Consider the following 7,232-nt stretch of genomic DNA (forward strand, 5'->3'; position numbering starts at 1 on the left):
CGAGGTGGTGCGCCACTGCTGCGTGTGGACGTGCGCCACTGCTGTCTCCAGGACGTGCGCCACTGCTGAGGTTCTTGGTGCGCCACTGCTAGTCTCGGAGGGGATCACAGGGCAGTGCGCCACTGGATCCAGCGCAGTGCGCCACTGCTACTTAGTGGACGTGCGCCACTGATGGGCCTCTAGTGCGCCACTGCTACTATTTCGATTTTTTTTTGTATGCTGGCAGGTATATATACAGGTTGTATATCACAATACAATAGCACAATACAGGATATATAACACATATAAACAACAGCACAACTGATCCATACATAGTTCTTCACATTAGCCCCACATGATTCACAAGAATTGACATTAGAGAAGTTACGATGTTACAATGCAAGTTACGGAGTTACAAATTCACAAATGAGCTAGTGGTTACACAAGGTCGATCATCTAAACTAGCATCACATAGAAGAGAGCTAGAGTTACTACTAGCACCGTCCCGATGAAAGTGGTCTTCATCCGGTTCCTCCTCCGCTCCGTCCTCTCTCCCGCCAGATAGCGTGCGTATCCTGTCTTCGGCCTCCGCTCTAGTGGTGTACCCTTTGTAGTCAGTTACCGCTAAAACGGTGAACCTGTCTCCGACACTCCTCCCAGTCGTTGTAGACTCCGGGGACCTTGCCCTTGTACACGACATACCACGTCATATCTGCACATATATGAACAAGCCAAAGAAACATTAGTGCACGCTCATAGATGTTTGCAACGAATAAGAGCAAACTCAAAAACGATCCAAGTAGTATGAACTAAAAGGCATGCCTCATACATTGTTGGTCGGAACAAATATGAACATCCCGGGATGGCGTTAGTGAGGCCGGGTAGGATGCACAAGAGATTGATATTTGTGCCATCACACCAGGCTCACTAGCGACACCCGGAGTGTACAGTTGACCGAACATTCTAATCATCGGCACTAAAATGGAAGAAAGAGCCAAGTGGTATCAACTAAATAGCATATGCCTCATACATTGTTGGTCGGAACAAATATTAACATTCCGCGAAGGGGTAAGTGAAACCAAGTAGGATGCACAAGAGATTGATACTTGTGTCATCGCACCAGGTTCACTTGCCCCTCCCCAGAGAGTTGACCAACCATTATAATCATCGGCATTTTGAAAATCTCAAAGCAAATGGAATGACAAAATGAAATAAGTGCCTCATACATTATTGGTCAACACAAATACTATGGTCAGAAACCATAGTTGCAGTATACACCGCAGTATACTTTGCAGAAGGGCCCTCTTTCCCCGGCCGCCGTTCCGTGAACGGGTCCTTAACGACACAACAACGCTGATCTGCCTCTCCGACGCAGAACCACGGCAGACCCAGCCGCGTCCCTTGTGGCCGCGTCTCCTGCGCTCTTCTGCATGGCCGGACCACGATTGGACTCACCGGGGGAATAATGATAATCGCCATCAACACTATCGCCAGACTCCACGGGAGCATAGCGGTTGCAGCGGATGCCACTTTTCTTCCCTTGCCGTGCGGTGAACGAGTCTTTGATGCAAAGACCGTGCCGGCCTGCCCGGAGGCCGGCACGGTCTTTGCATCAAGGACTCGTTCACCGGACGGCGAGAGAGAAAAGCGGCATCCGCTGCAAAGTACTCTACACTCGTGGACTCGACGATAGTGGTGATGGCGATTATCGGTATTTCCCCGGTGAGTCCAATCGTGGTCCGGCCATGGAGAAAAGCGCAGAGCCCATTAGACACGGCCACAAGGGAGACGGCTGGACCGGCGTGGTTCCGCGCCGAAGAGACATGTCGGCGTTGTTGTCTCGTCAAGGACTCGTTCAACGAACGGCGGCGCGGAAAGAGGGCCCGTCTACAAAGTATATTGCGGCGTATAGGTGACCAAACATTCTAATCATCGGCCAATGGTGCGAAAGCAAATGGAAGAATGACAAGGGCCTCATACTTTGTCGGTCGAAACAAATATGAACATCCCGGGATGGCGTTAGCGAGGCCGGAGTAGGATGCACAAGAGATTGATATTTGTGCCATCACACCAGGCTCACTAGCGACACCCCGGAGTGTACAAGTGACCAACCATTCTAATCATCGGCCAATGCAATTAAGAAGTGCCAACTCAAATAAGAAGATAAGTAGCTAGTATGAACTAAATGGAATGCCTCATACTTTGTCGGTCAAAAAAAATATTAACATTTAGGGATGGAGTGAGCGAGACCAGGTAGGATGCACTAGGGTTGAAAATGAAAGGGAAACTTTCCGTCCGTTTTCGAAGAAAAATGAAATGGAGAGCAAAAAAGGGAAAAGGAAATGGCATTTTGCGGAAAATGAAAGGAAACGGAAGAATCATAAAAGGAAACGGAAATGAAAACGAGGGAGCTGTTTCCGACGGAAACGAAAACGGCAAAGGAAATTCCGGATAAACAAATATGAAAAGTTTCCGCAAATGTAACCTAGAGAGACCCATGTTCTTGGTAGGCCTACATTTACACATGAAACTAGGCCTGCAGGCCACCTACTAATTATAGACAGCCGCCTACAGTCCCGACGACTCATCTCTGTTTGGGACGATTCCACAAGACCTAGTCCCAACTCCCAAGCGAGCGACTGCCCACAAACAGTCTTAGTGTCAACGCAAAAATATTTATGTGAACTTGCGCTTGTCTAAGTGTTACACTATGTCTGTTACGTAGTACTTTATGTTGAATTGCCGCTTATTGAAGTTGAGTAATATTCCTTGTCTTATTGTCTACTTCGTTATATGTGCTTTTTCGGTATACATACCAAGGTAATATGCCGCCATTTTATTATGATAAATATTCATTTTCGTAACGTATCCGTCCCGTATCCGCTCCATATTCATTTCCGGTGATTTTCGTTTTCATATTCGTTTCCGGGGTTTCCGATTTTGTTTTCGATTCCGTTAAGATAGGCGGAAACAAAAACGATAAGACATATTTCCGTCCGTTTCCGTTCCGTTTTCAACCCTAGGATGCACAAGACATGGATATTTGTGCCATCACACCAGGCTCGCTCACGCCATCCCCAAGTGTACGGATGACCAACCATTCTAATCATCGGCATATGCAAACAAAATTAACGACCAAATCAAGTGCGGAAAACGACAGAGCCATATATATAAGTTCACAAACATAGCCGAACTAGTAATTAATAGCAAGTAAAGTGCTGGATAAAGTTTATTACAACACAATCACGTCTTTAGTTCACACAACTACATAACTAGGCTCGCACATCAAGACTTTCCACTCGGAGCGTGGATAAAACCGCCGCCTTTCTTCAAGCACATCCATGAGCGGTAGTCGTCACCCCGCATTTGGAGCATCGTGTCTATATCACTCGTTTGACGGCTGATAGCCGGCGTAGAACTCCCCGCGCTTCTAATGACATCTTGATGGATGATTTCACAAAACTCGTTTGGATGCGGAAGAAGTCTTGCTTGATGCCGTCGTCGGGGACCCGCGCCAATTTGTTGGCCCGGTCTCCGAGATGCTCGAGTAGCGTAAGCTGCTCGCTGGTCCCGTATGAACTTATTCATGTGATAGAGGGCGTAGTAGGCATCCTTCGTACTAGAAGGCGGCTTCTTGACGCAGGGGAACTTTGTTTGGTGCTTGAACACATGCTTCCCGTACCTAACATTTGGCCTCTCCATGTGGCCTTTCGCTTTGACGTAGCCATTGAGAGCATCATCAAGTACGGCCTTGACATTCGTGTAGTCCGTGCTTGACTTACCGTCCGCATCTAAGTATGTGGCCATGGAATGTCTCGGGGTTACGGAGATGAGTGTGCGGGTATTGTCTCTGCGTAGAACACATAATGTTTAAGAACAGGACGATTGAAATCTAGAATAATCACGAGTTAAGACCGGTACGGTGAGGGGGTGACTTACTCGGGAAATACGGGCGGGAGGAGGTTATACTTATTCTGGTTCGCTAGAAAGAAGCCCTTGAGGTATTCACTCGCGACTGCCCGGTCTCCGGCGGTGGCCAAGTGGACGGCACGCATGTAGAAGGGGTCGGCTATCGCGATGCCCGGGGTGTTGTCTCTAATGATCCGCATCGCCTTGCTGAGCGAGTATAGGCGAATGAAGGTGTAGTGCAGCGGATAACTGTTCAACATGGCGAAGATGTCATCATACCGCAGGAAGATCTTCGCCGCGAAGTCACTATCGACAAAGCCATGTCCCGAGGGCACCTTGGCAATATCTGTTCTTAGCAAATGTATCTGTTCTTAGCAAATGTATGGATCAAAGCCACTACCTTGGAAGGATGCGCGGCGTCGGTCCTCTGCTGCGGCGTCAGCTGTCGAGGGTCCTCTGCAGCGTGCTCCTCCTGCTCCGGCTCCGCGGCGTGGCGAGGGCGTGGCGGCGTGCTGCTCCTGCTCCGGGCGTGGCGGCGTGCTGCTCCTGCTCCGGGCGCGGCGAGTACTGCGGGGGCGCGGCGGTGAGGGCTCGAGGCAGAGGATCTGCGTGGCGTTGCTGCAGATGAGAATCGAGGGGGAGGCAACCGCCGGCGGGGAGGTGAATCGAGGGGGACGTACCTGCGCGACGGTCGCTCGCGTGAGAAGTGAGATGGCGCCTGCTCAAGGGAGGGGTGGCGGCCGCCGGTGGGTGGTGGCGTTGCTCAGGGGGCGCCGGTGGTAGGTGGATTGAGGGATGGGGTGGCAGCGCTCAGGGGAAGAAGGGGAGGGGTGGTCAGGTGGGATCTGGTGCAGGGCGCAGGGCGTCTCCGGCGAAGAGGAAGAAGAGGGACGGCGGCGTCGCTCAGGGGAAGAAGAGGGACGGCGGCGTCGCTCAGGGGAAGAAGGGGACGGTGGGATCTGGTCGGGACGGGGGAGAGAAGGGGATTTTTCTCTAAGTCCCCGACTCCCCTTAGCAATGGCGCACCTCTAGGGGTGCGCCACTATGTGGCTTAGCAATAGCGCACCTCTAGGGGTGCGCCACTGCGTCTTTAGGTTTAGGTCAAAAGGCTGTCGCGTGGGGATTTGACATATCCCGCTTAGTACCGCACTGGCTCTGTCCCTGGTTGGTTTGTGCCAAACCCCTGCCGGCCAGGTTCGAACCCTGGCGGCCCCATTTTTTCCTTTTCTTTTTAAATTGATTTAACACTATAATAAACATCCAAAATAGCATAATACACCAAAATAAAAGGCATAAATAATTATAATTATGTAGAATATTTAAAATACTATAGAATCTAGAAAATGTCCAAAAATATAAATTATATGTCTATTTTGATCGGTACAATGTGTAGATTAACAATATGACATCCATTATTCATACAAGAAAATGATACATAATTATCTTTTCACAATCTTCTTGCCCTTCTTTCTCGCGGTTGAATAATTTAGCCCGGAACTCCTAGACTTCTTCTCTTGAATGGACGGCCTTTAGGTAGGGTGGTCCTACTTCTTCTTGTTGTGTATGGTTCTTCATCATCGTCGTCGTCATCTTCCATCTTCGGATCACCGTACTCGGTCAAAGTCTAGCTCGTTGGCGGCTCCATCCATTCCGATGATGCTCCTTTTGCCTCTCCTCACGACAACACGGTCGGGCTTTTGCGGGTCGGTAATGAAGAAGCATTGGTCCACTTGGGAAGCTAGTACCCATGGCTCATATTTCGCGGTGACCTTTGCGCCCGCTGTCTTGGATTTGGCTTCGGGTATAACCATGGTGGTGAAATGCCGGTCTTCTTTTACGACATTCTTGGCCCACCTGACACGGAACATCGGCACAATCTCTCCGGCGTAGCTCAGCTCCCAGATCTCCTCGATCTTTCCGTAGTATCTCTGCTTGATGTCACCGGTGTAGGACTCCATCGTTACCCCGGAGTTCTGATAATCGCTCTTCATGTCCTTTTCCTCGGTGTAGAATGTGTACCCATTGATATCGTACGCCTGAAATGTCATCGAGTTGTGTTCGGCGCCCCGTGACAAGGCGAAGATGAGTTTTTCTTCCGCGAGAAGAATCCTCGTCTATAGGGTACGTCGGCATCTTGTTCTTGAACCACCGCGTGAAGGTTGAGTTGTGCTCTTTGATTATATCTCCGTCCGTCCTCCGTTGGCCCCGATCACCGTACGTCTTTGCGATGAAGGTTTTGTGCTCTACCACCCAAGGATCGACCACGTCTATGTGTTGTAGCGCGACTAGGTTTGCTCTTTCAAAGTCGGCGATTCGACCCTTGAAGTCGACATGCATTTCGCGGCTACCGTCGCGGTGACCCCATCCAGCGAGCTTCCCGAGATGCCTGTTTACGGGCAGGCCAACGGGGTTCTCGATTTCTAGATAACTCGTGCAGAAGGAGATGCACTCTTCGGTCAGAAAGCCCTTGGCTATGCTTCCGTCTGGACGTGCCCTGTTGTGAACGTACCCTTTGATGACACCATTCATCCTTTCGAACGGCATCATGCTCGTGCGGGAACGTCGGCCCCGGTTGGATGATATCCTCCACGATATGTACCGGTAGATGCACCCTAACGTCGAAGAAAGCGGGCGGGAAGTACATCTCAAGCTCGCACGGTATCACCACGATCTCTTCCTCGTAGCCTTCTAAGTTGCCTCACGCCAACGGACTTCCGAGAGATGACGTCGAAAAAGTTGCATAGGCCAAAAGCGTTTCACGGACGTGCGCGTCCATGATCCCACGGATTGCAACCGGAAGTATCTGCGTCATCGGCACGTGACAGTCGTGAGACTTCATCCCGCCGAACCTCGCTCGCTTTGTCTAGGTACCTGCTTATCTTCCCCGCGTACCCGTAGGGAAGTTTTACTCCTAGGAGACGATCGAAAAACTGCTCGATCTCCTTCGACTTAGAGTGAAGCACGCGGGGGCAGTAATATTCAATCTTTTTGGCCTTTTTGCCCTTGCGACGACTTTGCGTGTCCTCCGCCTCATCATCGTCATCGTCATCATCATCATCATCATCATTAGGGCGTCCCGCGTGAAGCTCCTCCCCGATCCCAATTGATTGCAAGTCGTACCTTGCTTTCGGCCCATCTTTGGTCTTCTCCGGCATGTTGAGGAGGGTACCAAGCGAGACTCTCGCACACGTTCTTCGTGATGTGCATGACATCAAGGCTGTGAGGCACACGGAGGATCTTCCGAGTACGGCAAGTCCCGGAAAACGGACCTCGTCTTCCATACCTTAAGCAGCGGCTCCGGCGCCTTTCGCTTCTTTCCCGGCGGTGGGCACTCTTTCCAATTT

This window comes from Lolium rigidum, chromosome 2, assembly GCF_022539505.1.
Source record: "Lolium rigidum isolate FL_2022 chromosome 2, APGP_CSIRO_Lrig_0.1, whole genome shotgun sequence".
NCBI classification, from domain to species: domain Eukaryota; kingdom Viridiplantae; phylum Streptophyta; class Magnoliopsida; order Poales; family Poaceae; genus Lolium; species Lolium rigidum.